This window comes from Lytechinus variegatus, chromosome 5, assembly GCF_018143015.1.
Source record: "Lytechinus variegatus isolate NC3 chromosome 5, Lvar_3.0, whole genome shotgun sequence".
In the NCBI taxonomy this organism is placed as follows: domain Eukaryota; kingdom Metazoa; phylum Echinodermata; class Echinoidea; order Temnopleuroida; family Toxopneustidae; genus Lytechinus; species Lytechinus variegatus.
In genome coordinates, this window is record NC_054744.1 from 43,074,887 (window position 1) to 43,090,722 (window position 15,836).

Here is a 15,836-nt window from a genome sequence, read left to right on the forward strand (position 1 = left end):
CGAACTTACCCTTTCTTATTAAATTACGAGGGTAATACAGAGTAACACGGTCCAGACTTTTCTTTTTATACTCTTATTTCTTCCCTCTTTCCTTTTAGTCCTTTCTTTTTTTCTCTCTACTCTTTTATTTTACTACTTTTTATATCGCGGGAAAGTGAAGAGAATGATGAATAACATCATATTTTATATTTCATTCAGTAGAGGTGGAAACTAAAATTGAGTTTTTATTTTTTTTGTTTTGTAATAATATTTATTAATCCTTCAGTTCAATACAAATACTCATGGGATTAACATAATCATATACAGTGGATAAATTCAGTAACAAAAGTTAACCACTTATAACCAATATAAATTCACAAAATCATACAATAGTTATGTAGAAAATTTATTACTCAACATTGATTAAACTGAATGTAATTTACAATAAAAAAAAGTGGAAAAGGGTTCGAGTGCACCCCCCCACAGACACACACAGAAGAGACATAAAACAATTAGACAGTACAACAACAAAAAATACAAAAACAAATTAAGAAAAGCAGAAGGAAGGAAAATAAAGAGAAAAAAAGGAAGAAAAAAAAGAAAGAAAGAAAGAAAGAAAGGAAAGAAGTAACAAGCAAAGTAAAGAAAAGAGAACAGTCTACAGTGACAGACAGACCAGCCAACCCCGCACGTGTGGAAACCGGGCAAAACCATCCCTCTCTCATCCTTCTTAATTGTTTTTTAGGTGTTCCCACTTTCATGTGTTAATGTTTTTCGCTCTATAGCAATTTTCTTTTCTTCTTCTTTACTTTTAAAAAGCTTTACTTGAATCTCTTCAGCAGTTGGAATCTCTTCAGCAGTTGGAATCTCTTCAGCAGTTGGTAGTTTATGACTCCCCCTTCCGTGATATATTAAAAATTTGATAAGTAAAATGATGTGATTTAATAATTGTCTATTTTCTGTTGTCTCGTCTAATCCAACATGGATATCCTTCCACTGTAAGCTTTTAAGAATCGGAAATTTTAATATATTGCTACACAATCTCCATAATACTTTAACCATTTCACATTCATAAAAAATATGTCTATAAGTTTCTTCATCTTTACCGCAAAAAGAACATTCATTACTCGATGCAAATCGAAACCTATATAAAATAATGGTGGTTAACAAAGATAATATTGTATAATAATTTATATTGAAACTCTCTTAGCTTATTATCTAATGTGCAAAATCTTGGACGATAAAATACTTTCTCGATTTCTTTTTCAGACATGTTATATGATGATTCGAGATTGTAAAAACTGACAGGAGTGTCGGCAATTTTGCTTATACAGGATCTATACAGCTGTTTTGAACAAACTGACTCAAACTGGAAAACATTTTTAGAGAAAATAAATTCAATCTTCAAACCATCAACTAAGGTATTATTTTTTAATTCGTCTTTCCATTCCACAGGAACATGTGCAAATATTTCATTAATTGTTACTATTTCGTCGTCATTTAAACCCATAGATCTAAAGTAAGTATCTGATTTAAGATCACCATGTTCATTTACAATATGGTGCAATTTGTATGTGTTTTTTAAGAAAATATTTTCATGAAAATACGCTTTTCCTGCATTTTTAATATACCTGTTATTGAAACAAAATTCATTTATTTTATTACTTATGTCCTTTTTGAAGAACACAGCTATATCAAACCAAATACTTAACATTTCCTGGTAGTACTTTGGAATTTTTATATTGATCATATCAGGTGTAATGTAGTACTTCGATATCTAAAAAAAAAATATATCGATCACATCTATTTTCGGGGGCAGTATGTGTGAGGGTGCCGTGGCCGAGTGGTCTAAGGCGCCTCGCTATACATGGAAAGTCCGGGGTTCGATCCCTGGCCGCGGCACCTGTGCCCGTGAGGAAGGCATTTAATCTACAATTCTCTTTTATCTTGCTTTCAAATAAATGGAAATGTTGTATGCATTATTGGCAATTAGATGTGCACTTGTTTTTTTTTTTTTTAAGTATTGCTGTTCACTAAGAATTGTTTTTTTCCATGAATGAGTAAGAAATAACCTGTAAATCAGATTACTTAGCATTCTGTACAATTCTAGGGAGGGTTACAGTAGGGTTTCTAGATATTTGAAGATAATCAATAATTTTGATTTGTCGTTCTCTCTCATTGTTACCACCTATAGTGGTTCTGATACATCAGTGCAAGAGAACAAAAAATCCTTACCGGTATTATATCAGCATTATAAGCTAGACATACATTTAAAGGAAACCAAAACCCAAGACGAGGAGCAATCTTAATGGAAAGAGTAAAATGAGAGGAACAATTTAAAAAAAGTTTCATCAAAATCGGTTATGAAATGAGCAAGTTATGGGAGTTTGAAAACTCTTGTTGTATTTCCTATGGGCATCCTCAAATTGGCAAACGTGCTTCAAAATGGCTGATTTTGTGGGCAACTCTCCATTTGTTTTGTACACAAATTTTCAGATTTTCCTCATTATCTTTCAAATTGCATCTTGCCTCCTTCTGAGCACAACATTATGTCATGGGAAAATATAATCCACACCATATATGTCAAGGTCAGGAGGAGATAATGTGAAATATGTAAAATTAAGGGGAAAATCTGAAAATATGTGTACAAAACAAATGGAGAGTTGTCCACAAAATCAGCCATTTTGAAGCACGTTTGCCAATTTGAGGATCCACATAGAAAGTACAACAAGACTTTTTAATCGTCCATAACTTGCTTATTTCATAACCCATTTTGATGAAACTTTTTTAAAATTGTTCCTCTCTTTTTCCTCTTTCCAATAGATTGCCTTTCTTCTTGGGTTTTGGTTTCCTTTAAGATCGTACGTATTGCTTTTCTCCCATAGGAATGTATATTATCGGATTTCTATGCAAGCTAGTGAGTGCATCAAGTATTCATTCAGAAAATTCTAAAGAAAGACGACACATTTAACAAATTCTTTGTGCCCCTGCCTCTTTGCTATCCTAGATACTCCCCAGGCGCGGATCCAAGGGGGGGGGGGCGAGCCGGTTCCGCCCCCCCCCCTATTTTTTGGCAACAAATAAAAAAAAGTCTTTTAACTTGAGAAAAACGCTGAAAAACTAGAATGAAAAGTACAAAGGAGGTATTGTACCAATGTTTAATTTACGGCCTCGTAACGGGGCCCGATCCCCACAGGCCTACTCGCAGTGGCACCGCATTCTGTTGGTGTCAATCAAACCACGCTACCGCAACTGCGCACGCATCTAGATATTCTCCTGCACCTGAGGATTCTAGATATCTAGATATTCTCCTGAGGATTACCGGGGGGGCCACTTCCATTCACAAGTGGATACCATGCGCGACCATGGGTCTCGAAAAGCACCCTTAACACGTAATTTCCATATTCTGAAAATGCACCCCTTAACAAGTATTGGCGTGTGAAACCCTACCCAAGTATTGGAAACAAAACGATATACTCTTGGCAAATATTCCCTGATATGAACCCCTAAACAAGTACAGGAATGTTTTATTGTTACGGGTCCTTCGGTCGTCGGCTTTACCTTATTTGGTTTATAGTACGACCCCATCTTCTACACCTCGCGCAAATCGGACTCTAAACACGAAGTGTTGGGGCAAAAAGGACATCCTTTATAAAACATTTGAATTTTGTTTTATCATCCCCGCAAATTCGACCCTAAACACGTAATTTTCCTAGCGAAATAGATACCCTTTTTTCATTATTTTTGTGTTTTTGACACCCTTATCACGTTACGTACGTAACGTGCCCTATCGTGAAAAAGACATCCTTTTTACGTGTTTTTTTTGGTCGCGCATGGTATCCACTCGTCAATGTAAGTGGCCCCTCCGGGGATTACCATATGCGCACAAGTAGGCCGTTATTGTTTCCAGGCCTTAATTTCATCAGATTTCGAGCTCTCATTAATATTAGATTGATATATAAGGGAACAGTTTAATGAATTCCTAAATATGAAATTGTCCCTTTTCAGAATGGAATATCGATAAGTTTCATCTCGCGCTTGAAGAGCACTTCGGAATAGGAAAATAGTCATTTTCATATGATGACAAAATATCCTTGCATTTTCCCCGGGTGCTTGCTCTAAATAATAGTGCTTAAATTGACCCTCTTCAGATCGCCATCAATTTTGTTTCAGCTAGCGCTCGCGCATTATTGATTTTCATTATCTAGAATTCCCAGATTTTTAGGTCTAAATCTCCAAAACACGCGCACACAATAGATAGGCAGTTTGTTCTTTATTCAGAACAGTGGCGTAACTACGGGGGGGCATGGGGGGGCACGTGCCCCCCCCCCCAATCGGCTGGCCCCCCCCAAAAAAAAACGGGGAAAAGGAGAAAAAGAGGGAAAAAGGAAGAGAAACGTAGTGGGGGAAAAAAGAAATTGTTGTTTATCATAGTGTTATATTATGTTATATAACATAAGAAGCATTTTTTCACAACCTTATGAAACATTATTTGCTTAATGTCTTCATTGTTCCTGGTGCTCACATATACTTTTTAACGAGATATATAAAACTGCTGTACTAAAGCCTCCCGTTTTCAAATCAATATACAACAAAATAATATATTTCCTCGCAATTAGAGGAAGTATTTAAGTAGTGATATATTCTTCTTTTTCATGACTACTGAAAGTTATTGCCCTATTTTAAGGTCTTAATATAAAACATTTCCTGTCCGTGCTAACGTTCGCATTAGTGGATTGGTGAGATTTCTGCTCTTCATGAACTCCTAAAATCAGTCCTTAAAATGTCAATTTTTCTGATCTGAATATCAAAAAATTTTAGCTCGCGCTTCGCGCTCGCAGTATTTCATTAGTGAGATGCGTATGATAATCATGATTACAATGACTTCAAAAAGTGCTCCATGTGTTTAGATGTAATTCTAACAAAATCAGCAAGCGCTTGGCACTTGCATTAGATTACTATGGTGAGATATGTATACTCTGACCTAATGGATTCGTAACTATAGTCCTTAAAATATCCATGTTTGGGGTCAATATATACAAAAATTTCAGCTCGCGCTTCGCGCTCGCATCATTTGGTTAGTCAAATACGTAGGGTCTTAGAGAATTCCTACAAACAACCCTTAGAATGCCCCTCTTCAGGTCTATATTTCCTAAATTTTCAGCTCGCGCTTTCGCGCTTGCAGTATTTGATTAGTAAGATACGTATGATAATCATGATTACATGACTACAAAAGGTGCTTCATGACTGTGTTTAGATGTAATTCTAACAAAATCAGCAAAGGATGGCACTATAGCATTAGATGACTATGGTGAGATATTTATACTCTTAATGGATTCTAAAATATAATCCTTAAAATTTCCTTGTTTAGGGTCAGTATATACAAAAATTTTAGCTCGCGCTTCGCGCTCGCATTGTTTGTTTAGCGAGACAGTTAAGTATCATGATTACAAAACAATTCGCTTATAATGTCAATTTTTAGCCCTCAATATCAAAAATTTTCAGCTCGCGCTCGCATTATTTAATCAGTGAGATACATATTCGTTTGATGGCACTGCATGTCCTTAAAATATCTCTATTAGGTCAGTATACCTGACAACTGAGCGCGCTTCGCGCGCTCCCTAAGTGACCCGAAATTTTTGCTGGTGCCCCCCCAATGCCGTGACCCACGGTACGCCACTGATTCAGAATATCAAACATTTTCTTCTCGCGCTTCGCACTCGCATTATGAATGTAGTAAGATACCCAATTAGTCATCCTTTTCGTGATTTACGGAACATGAATAGTGTGTCCCGTTTTTAGGTCTAAATTTCATTTTTTCGCTCGCGCTCGCATGGAATGTTTAGTTATATACCTATCCTGTTTATGATTACAAAAAGTGATTAGAATGTCCAATTTTTAGGTAAAAATGTACAAAAAAATTCAGCTCGCGCTTCTCGCTCACACTATTTGATTGTTGAAATATGTATCATTTTCATGGGTAAATGCAAACAGCCCTTAAGGTCTGTTTCCCATCAGGCCAGAACGTATATTAAAATTTTCTGCTCGTGATTCGCGTTCGCATGATAATTTAGTTCCATACACATCTTGTTCACGATCACAATCATTGCTCAGAATGTTCAATTTTTCAGGACAAAATACATGAAATTTCCTTTAAAAAATTAGCTCGCGCTTCGCGCTCGTACTATTCAATATCAGGGTTTATATATGAGATTATTTTTTATTTATGTCTTTTGAGAATAAAGTTAACAAGAGACTGTGGACTACCCCTTCAAAGAAACAAACAAAAATCAAGCCGATCGGGGAAAATATGGGGGTTTTTTTCGCCCCCCCCCCCATTGGCAAAAGCTGGATCCGCCCCTGCTCCCCTGTTACTCTGAAAGGGTACACCTCTTGAGATAATTTCCACCTGTCTTCTGTTTATAGCAGCTCTGGTGCATGAGTTTAAATTAACAAAAATCATTACATAACTTTATTGAACACATATCCAACCTTCCACCGGGTTCGTTGCACTATTTCATTTCACTTTGAACTTCATGATCTTCATGACATGCGCAGATTCCACAAATTGGCTTATTAATGGGATAATCAAAAGTCTATATGAAACGACGATATTTCAAGGGAGGGGTATGAACAATGGGTCACCTGGAACACTTCCATGGCTGTTCACAGAAGTGTTCGAGAATCTGATCTCTTTGTTCATTTTAAGAACTACCTGTATTAGACAGATGGCAGGATAGTGTGTATCTCATAAAAAGTACATAGCCAGGGTGAACTAAAATCAATGATCCAAGTACTGATTAATATCATTAGGCCTCTTCCTCCTATTGGTCGTCAATTTCTTTTTCTTTTCTCTTCCTCTGCAGTCTTAGGTCAACCTCAGTGCCAAGGTCTGCTATTTTCGGGATAATGATCTTCATAATGACCCCTCGTTATTATTCCATTTTCGTGATATTGAGCATGTTTCTGAAGTTTATAATGATTTTTTTGGCCAGATTTTAAATGATTTTTTTATGGAAGAATATGAAAGAATTGAAATCTATAAACCATGTCAGGGTCTCTGAATCTACCTGATGCTTAGAACCTGTCACTATATACTGCTTGCCTATCATAGCATGTATTCCCATATCTCTATCAACAGGCCGTCGCTGTATGGGGCAAGGCATAGTCACGATTTCGAAAATTGAAGAAACAAATTCTTTGGCTAGTGTATAGATTTCTCACAATATTGAAGCCAAAAAAAGGGGGTAGGAATTTTTACTTTTTGGAAAGCTAATTGGAAAGGAATGAATATGAAGTGACAAATTTAATTCATTTTCCATCTTTACGTTCCTAAACAGGCTAAAGGTGGTCCCTGAGATTTAAAAAATATATATTTATAGTGAAAACAAACAAATACATGCTCTCTTTCTATCGTTCCCGCCCGCTCTCTCCATCCCCTTCTCTCCCCCCCCCCCTCTCTCTCTCTCTCTCTTTTCAATCCTATACCCCCTTCCTTCTCCTTTTCCATCCTCCCATCCTCTTTCGTCACCTCTTTTGGTGTACTGGCTCAAAGTTTCGACGAGTCTCCGGCATGTATCCTCACATCACCTGATGTAACCAACCCGGATCCATTTCGCCAGAAATCAACTCCCATTGGAGGGGGTTCCCACTGGAGACGGATTACAAATTTCGTGAAAGAAGGGTGTCGATTTTTGAGGAAGAAAGAAAAATAGGAACCTGGTGGGTGTGCTGTTCGTAAGTTAAGAGCGACTTTAAGAACGACTGGTGATCCTTTCTTGTGGTAAATGATATATTCATTGGCGATGGTTAAGCGCGTAAGAAAGGATCACCAGTCGTTCTTAAAGTCGCTCTTAACTTACGAACAGCTTTATGAAACGGCCCCCAGGATTATGGCTAAACCATGCACAAACTCGGTTAAAAGAGGAAAGCGATTATGGTCAATTTTCGGAGATTAAACACATTTTTTTTTTCAAATATTATGAATTCAGAGTAGTGAAACGGTGCACTTCCCTAGAATAACCTAGCGGGCAAAAATGGGGGATGTTTATGAGACTGGGGTTAACTGACCCCCACACCTCCATCTATAGCATAATCCTTTCACATGAGTCATGAAACAACCCTGGATTTTTTTTCCTCCAAAAATTTCCCCTTTTTATCATTGATCTCTATTGTATGTTCTTGCAGACAATATTTGCATCAAAACAACTGTTTGCGTGCATACACTGAACATGGCAGTAGTCCCTAGAGATGCTATGAATGTAGACTTGAACGACTTACCACAATAAAAAAATGCATATTGCTTCATAATTCATTTATATCATACAACGCATGTTCTCCACAGCAGTAAGGTTACCGGCAATATGAGGGAATTACATGTCCATTAAATTACCTTGAATATATGGAAGATAAGTAGCGAATTCGGTTTGGAACCTATACTATCCCTATCCCAAATTCCATAATTTTAATGTTTACCCTACATCGTATGGCTTCACCAAATGAACACTGCTTGAAACTTAAACCTTCTTGCGGCAATTAGAAAGTAATAATATTTACGATAAAACATTATTACAAGCCCAATGAGAGGTACTGACCTGATGTGAAAAATACAACAGTCCCCACCCTCTTCCACTAATATTTTCTTACCCAAATATCGTACGGCTTCACTAACTGTGCTTAAAAAACGTTTGCGGCAGTTAAAAAAGGCGTTAATATAATGAAAATAAATCAACATTTTCAAAAGTCAAAATTTGATAGAGATAGGCTGATTTAATAGGCTATTTTTCATGAATGGAAAAAAAACTTTTGTAACAATAACATATCCTGTCGAATGACCTTTCACGTCAGAGTATATCATTTTTGACGATCCAGGGAACAGAGAAAAAAGTGATTTCCATTTTTTTTTTCTTATTTATTTTCATCTTTCTCTAGAAATCGAACATAACAATGAGTCAAGTACAAAGGATCATTTTCAAATTTCCTGTTAGCCCCTTTCTTCTTTTCATTTTAACTCCAGTAAATCCTTACCTCTTTTCATCGGCCTAGACTTTCTTAGGGCAAAAATTAAAAATTATGATTGTATTACGAAGTCCAAGGACAAAGCTTCCAGCGTTTTAGACTAACCAGCTGAGTCACAACATGCAGGCTACCCCCCCCCCCACTCTCTCTCTGTCTTCTCTCCCTCTCATTCAAATGGGGAAAAACCTATTCAAGATTTCAGGATATCCCTTCCTAAAATGACGGTCAACGACCTCATTATAATCACATCTTCCAGCTATTAGTCTATGTTTACTTCTCTATGATGATCACATTCGAGTTATGATTAATAATTATGAGTCAATAATCCCCCAAGGTACAGATTATAACAATGCTTTCTTAGCTTTGATGAAAAGCAGACCCAGCACAATCTGATACTACCCAAGTCGTTACTATCCGCTGAGAAGGATCAATAAATTATTATTTTCCTGATGCATAATGTCTTAAAATCGTATGTTTCATTCTCACGAATCTTTCTAATCTACCTTTACTCATGTTATAGATTAACATTAGTCAGAATACCGCCCTTTACTTAGATTTTGTACGGACATGATCAAGTAATGAACACAGTTTATAAACTTAGTATCTCGTTATTGCCTTAATATGGGGATTCTTATCTTATGTTTACATGTTTATTTTTTTATTTTCAATTCTCAGTAGATTGGAAAAATATATTTTTTTAATTTAATAGAATGATTAAATAATCGTAAATATATGTTTGCTTCGTTAATCAGTAGAATAGATTGATGTAGTAATTGTTCTTAGTTAAATGGATTAAGCTCAAGTCAGAATAAGCATTGATCTGATTGAAGAGACATGCATGATCTTATGAGTTGAAACATAGATGTTGATTTTTTTTCTTTTCCATAGCTATTGCTTTGTAGTTTGATGTTCTTGTTTTTAATAGTTACCAATAAGATATAACTTACTAATTTTAATACAATTTCTGTAAGTATTTTTAATTAATTTGGCCCAATTTGAGTCGGTCTTGTGATTTCGTTTATCAGATCTGTCGGGTCGCCGTTCTTCGAAAATCGCATTTTACAGTGCAACTGTGGTCGATGATTGAACTTGTAGGAAACGATGTAATCATCATCATAGGGACCTGGGAGGCTAACCATCTTTAATTAGGGTGCTCATTGAGACATCATCAATATAATAGAGTGTCTCCTCATGGCCTTAAGATATGGCTTAGCTCATTTAAACTTGAGCTGTTGGGACAAATACCCTGGCACCATTATTGTAACGATGAGAAATCAAAATATGTAACAGGCTCTTGATATCGAATAGTTATTTTATACATAAAAAATACATTATTTTGATAATTGAATTGAGAAGTAAAACTGTCTTAAAATAAAACATGTCTACCGCCTTTTCAATCGTCAATTGTTGACAAATAGGGCAAAGTGGGGTTTTTAATGACATTTCAAGCTCAAGTTGAATATCCGCCCTTTCACAAGGTAAAAAAATCGTAATTTGAATGATGATTCCAGTGAAAAATAAGGCTAATGGCGAATATTTAGCACGTGTGAAACCAAACTTGAACCTGATTGTAATCACGAACGCTAATCACAGTCACGATTACAATCACAATCATCATGTCAATGATGATTCAAGATTCACGTGTGAAAAGGCCCTATTGTTAAGGGCCTTTTTTTCACATGTGAATCTTGATTGCAGGCGTTCGTGATTCTAATAATGTTTTAGTTTGGTTTCACACGTGCTAAAATTTGTCATTTGCCTTATTTTTCACTGGAATTCAAATTACGATTTTTTTTACCGTGTGAAAGGGCGGCAAAATAATGATGGCAACTGACCTTTCATACAGCTCATTTGCTTGATCACCTTCTTACTGTACTACGTCCCTATTGTTAAACGAGGTTTGGGGATTAGGGGGATTATGTTAATGATGATCATTTTGGATTCGTCGGTGTGAAATCATTGAACTTCAGAATCAGATATCAATAAAGTAGCAATCATTATCATGATGGGGTAATTTGGTAGAATTATGAATTCAAAACATTAAGTCTAATTGGAATTGCCGATGTAATAATTCCCGGCGCTTTGAAACTTTAGTGTAAAGCGCTTTATAAATTTTGATATCATTGTTATTTTATAATTGAAATGCAGAAACACAGTCACTTTTTCTCCATCTGTAGTTCCCTCTCTCTCTTTTGCCATCTCTCATTCTCTATCAATTTTGGCAATCTCTCTTATGCCACCCCCAGCATGTCAATTCCAAGTGATTTAAAGTTAAAACCTACATTAAGTTTAAAGAATTATTCAGCAATAATGATAATTTAGGTACATGTAGTTGAAAAAAATAGGACCTGGTCATTTCTAATTATTAATAGTTCTCGTCATGCTTCTGTATCATACAGATCATTGGTTTTATTATCTCCTCTCGCTGTAAGTGGGCGTGTCGTGTTCTAGTGGTTCTGACTTTCGCCTTTCAAACAGAGGTCGTGGGTTCAAATCCTGGCCATGGCGTGTTTCCTTCAGCACTCGACCCAGGTGAGGTGAATGGGTACCCGGCAGGATTGATTCCTTGCATGCACTGAGTGCCGGTGATGGTAGCTCGTGCTAAAGCCGGGGTAATAATAGCAAGCGCTTTAATGTATTCTCAGATAATAATTATCATTATAATGATTAGGTTGTTGATGTGTATGTATAGTGTAGTTAGGTATTTTATCGTTCTTTATCCGCTCACAAAAACACTATTGGCATGATTTAAGGTAACTGACAAGGAATGAGAGTACAAATACGTGGGCTGCCTGTGAATATTGTTTTTATTAAGGGGAAGGAAAATGGAAACTACTTTTCACAATTTTTACCGTAGTTTAATTTATGCTTACACTTCAAATGCGATACAAATTTGGCTTTATTTTCCTATCATCATGATCATTCACTTTAAAAAAAAAAGACCATTCGTATTTCAATCGTGTGCTTCCAACCCGACAATCACGTTACTAGAATTACTGGAACATCTTTACACCAAGAAAAAAAAAACACGGATTAAAGAAAATTGATGACACCTTTCAGCACAGGGGTTTCCCCTCTCGTTCAAAGCCGATCAGTGGTAAGTAGTCACGTGTATACCTCAGGTGAGACACAGGTGTTTGGTTGATCCTCAAAGGAATGACTTGCAATAGATACCTGGTCGTTAGCCTAGGCCTTATTTAGTTCGTCTCCGGCAATCGACGATTTCTTGTGGATTAAAAGGCATTATCGTACTACCGTTTCCAACACCCGAGATTGATTCTGAATATTTTCGTGGTTTATTTTTTTTTCATGACAAGTCTGTGGGATTTAAGTCACTCAATATTTCGCAAAATTATACAAAACGTCACTGTTATAAACTCCTCATCATTACTGTTTCTGACACCTTTTTTAATGAGTCTCGGATTTTATTGTTTATATTCGATATAGAGAAATCAATATGTTAGGAAATTCAATATACCTACATTCACAAGGGTTTTGTCACATTTGCGCGTTATGGTTTTTCATTGAATAAAGCATACATAATACTAAATAATAAAATAAAATGATGGTGTCTGGATATAACTTCACATTAGTTTATTCAGACGCAGACATCTATTCTGCATGGAGAACATGCAGGAGAACATAACCCTGGTCAAGAATTTACTGCAATATTCATACCACCTTAAAGGTGTAGCATTGCTCCCCCTTTAAGAGCGCAATGGAAACTGTGGAAGGTGCGTTAGGGAATATTTTTAATTTCCTTTTTTTCATTATAATATTTGTGTGGAAGCAAAATTGATTCTTTTGTAGTGCTTAGGTTTTCTTTCTTTTCCTATTTTCTGCGTTTAATAAAATACTGTCAAGAAATCATCCAATATCTTGAGCCACACACCTTTTGATGAATAATTCTCCCTGAAGAAGAATCTTCTGAACTTTTCAGTAGAGTTGAAATCAACGTGGTGCACTCCCTGCATCTTAAATGGAATGTTAAGATGGGAGTGACATCAGCTTCCTCCCAAACCCTACAATAACTGATTCCAAGCCAACTAGTGGAAAAACAAACAATTTTTTTTCGTGATCATTCATTTTACCGTGGACCTACTCCATGATTTCACAGGATCCTGGTGCATCGAAAGTCCTCTAGAAGGGCAGACGTTCCATGTAGAGTTTTGTAGACGATGACTTGACATGAGCTACAGTCACTGATCTGCACAGATCAGTGTTAAAGGTAGGCCTATACGAGAACGGAAAACATGTTATCGATAAAGGCGTCGTGTTATATGACAATTAATCAACAGTTTAAAACGTCTACAAGATATCAATTTCTTAAAGTTTCTTCATGTTCAAATATAATTAAAGAAAGTTCAAAATTTTCTGAATGAAGGAACATTGTCTTTGTTTTAAAGTTATTTCAAAATCAATTTGGGACTGGTCCCGTGGTGGGTTTGATACGGTAACGTCGCCTTACCTACCATGGAAACTTATATTTTGTTTGGCTGCTGAGATATATACCATGATAGTTGCCATAATGACAGAATTATCACAATTGTAAGTCTTTATGGAATGGTCTGTTGTTATTTGCAAGATTTTTTTATTACAAATAATATATTCTGAATAATCATATATTCGTGTTATGAAAACCAAACTCTCTCATATTATAACGCAAGGGTTATTTTCACTAATTCAATTCAATTCATTTATTTATTTATTCATTCCTTCCTGCTTTCCTGCAGTTAGCATTAAACATTCTCATGTTCGAATTCAAAAAATATCCTGAGGTAACCTCGACAATCTTAAGCAGAATCATGGTAAGTTCTACTTATCCTGCAATATTTGGTATGAAATGAAAAAAAAGGCAGGAGATCGAGGGGTAGAGAAAAAAAATCTAATCTTGTAAAATATGAAAAAGTTTTGATGTACATTTGGGGAAAAGGAGATGGAGCTTATTCTCAAGCGCTTAATGATTGAGGCATCAATTGATGTCCCGATGTAATTACATTTATCGTCTATATTTCGTTTGTTTTGATCCCACCACCCCCGACAAAATCACATACAATTGTTTGATGTTAGAGAATTTATTCTTCATTATTAATAGTATATTCCTACCCATTTTGTTGCAGTTACCTAAATGAGAAGCGCTTTAGGCTTGAATTGGCCTGTTGGGTAGCCATTTCTGCCCAGAGACCCAGATAGTTTAGAAGGCTTCAGCAATATCATCAGGATCATGTGATCCGATCTGAGCATGAGTACCCCCACCACTTCTCCTGGTAATGATCACCTCTTTATGAAGAACCGTCCAATACAGGAATGTACATATTCGTGGTCAAATTTCGTAAACGCGCGTCGGTGATTGGTTGGAAGTCAAATTGCGTCATGACGTTTTCTTTTTTTAATTGCTATCGTGTTCGTGACATTACTTACCCTAATGGTCAGCATGAATTTTTGTCGCAATCCGACTGCATGACAAGGTAAAATAAGGCTAAATAACTTCTGCATGCATGCTTAAGAACTCTTACTACTCGCTCTTTAAGTTTCTCCTGGGTTTTGGCAAAGAGCCACTTCAATGAAATATTCACAATTCAATTGACAGCTTTATAAACACGAGTTGAAACATCGGAAATCATGTTTGGATTACCTGGGAGAAAACTCCAGAGAATCAGGAAAGATGTACAGGTTTTCATTCTAAGGGGAAATTGTGGAACTTTTCTGTATCTGTTCATTTATTTTTTTTCTTCTAAAGTGTGCATGATTGGGAATAATTATGATAGTCTTTTTATCAAAGTTAATGACAATTGAAATTTAATGCGAGGGACACACTAACTAATCTTTCCTGTCCTATAAGCATAATTGCAAATCAGTTTTAATTATACACCCTGTGTGAGGGTGTGCGTGTGTGTGTGGTTTTTTTTTTGCTACAGGAGTGTTTCATTTAATTTTGATCTAAGATTTTCACTCTTTTTAATCTTGTAATCATTTGGTCAAACCACATTATATTGTATTTTTCTGTTATTGTTTATCTGAATTATACTTTTCTTCACACTTGTTATTTGTATTGTATTAATGTATCGTGGTGACCCCCTTTTATAAGCATCGCTTCTCCGGGGTCTCTGACTCATCTATTTTTTCTGATACTTTGTTAACATTTTGTATTGTACTAATTTATCATTTTGATGGTTGAATAAATAAATGAATTGAAATCGTGGTTTTTTTTACTTTTAAGTATTAGATAATGAACAACTTTACAAATGATTTGCATAATCATAAAGTACCAAAAGGAGTATATGTTTCTCATGAACATGATGAAGTTTTAAAAAAAAATACAAGGCATACCTTTACATGTACATGTATACACTTTATATATTTCAAATATTTTTAGTTGAAATATAGACGTTTAAATCAGTTTATAAGATAATAATGATAGAGAATCCCATGTTCGTTGTTATTGATTTAGTTGGCACATCCTTTATTTTCCTAATGCAGAATTGATGATCACGTTATCTCAACTCGTGTTTACAAGTTGTAATTTTAACTTGCTCAAATTAATTATTTGATAATTTGATTTTAATATATGATAAATCGGAAAGAAAATTTTCAAGGAACATAAGTAAGCAGCTTCTTTTTTTTCTTGGGAAAGTGCTCACAAAGAAACATTAATCTAAGTTCTTCAATTCAAATCAATTTCAAAAGACAGGTAATTCGCTTTACCCACTAAATATTAGTCAAACAAGATCATCATCGTCGATATTAATATGTTCATTTAATATATATCATTCATTAAATGCAACAACATGCTTGAAATAATTTATGTACTAATACGAATTCACGGTGTAAAGACAATT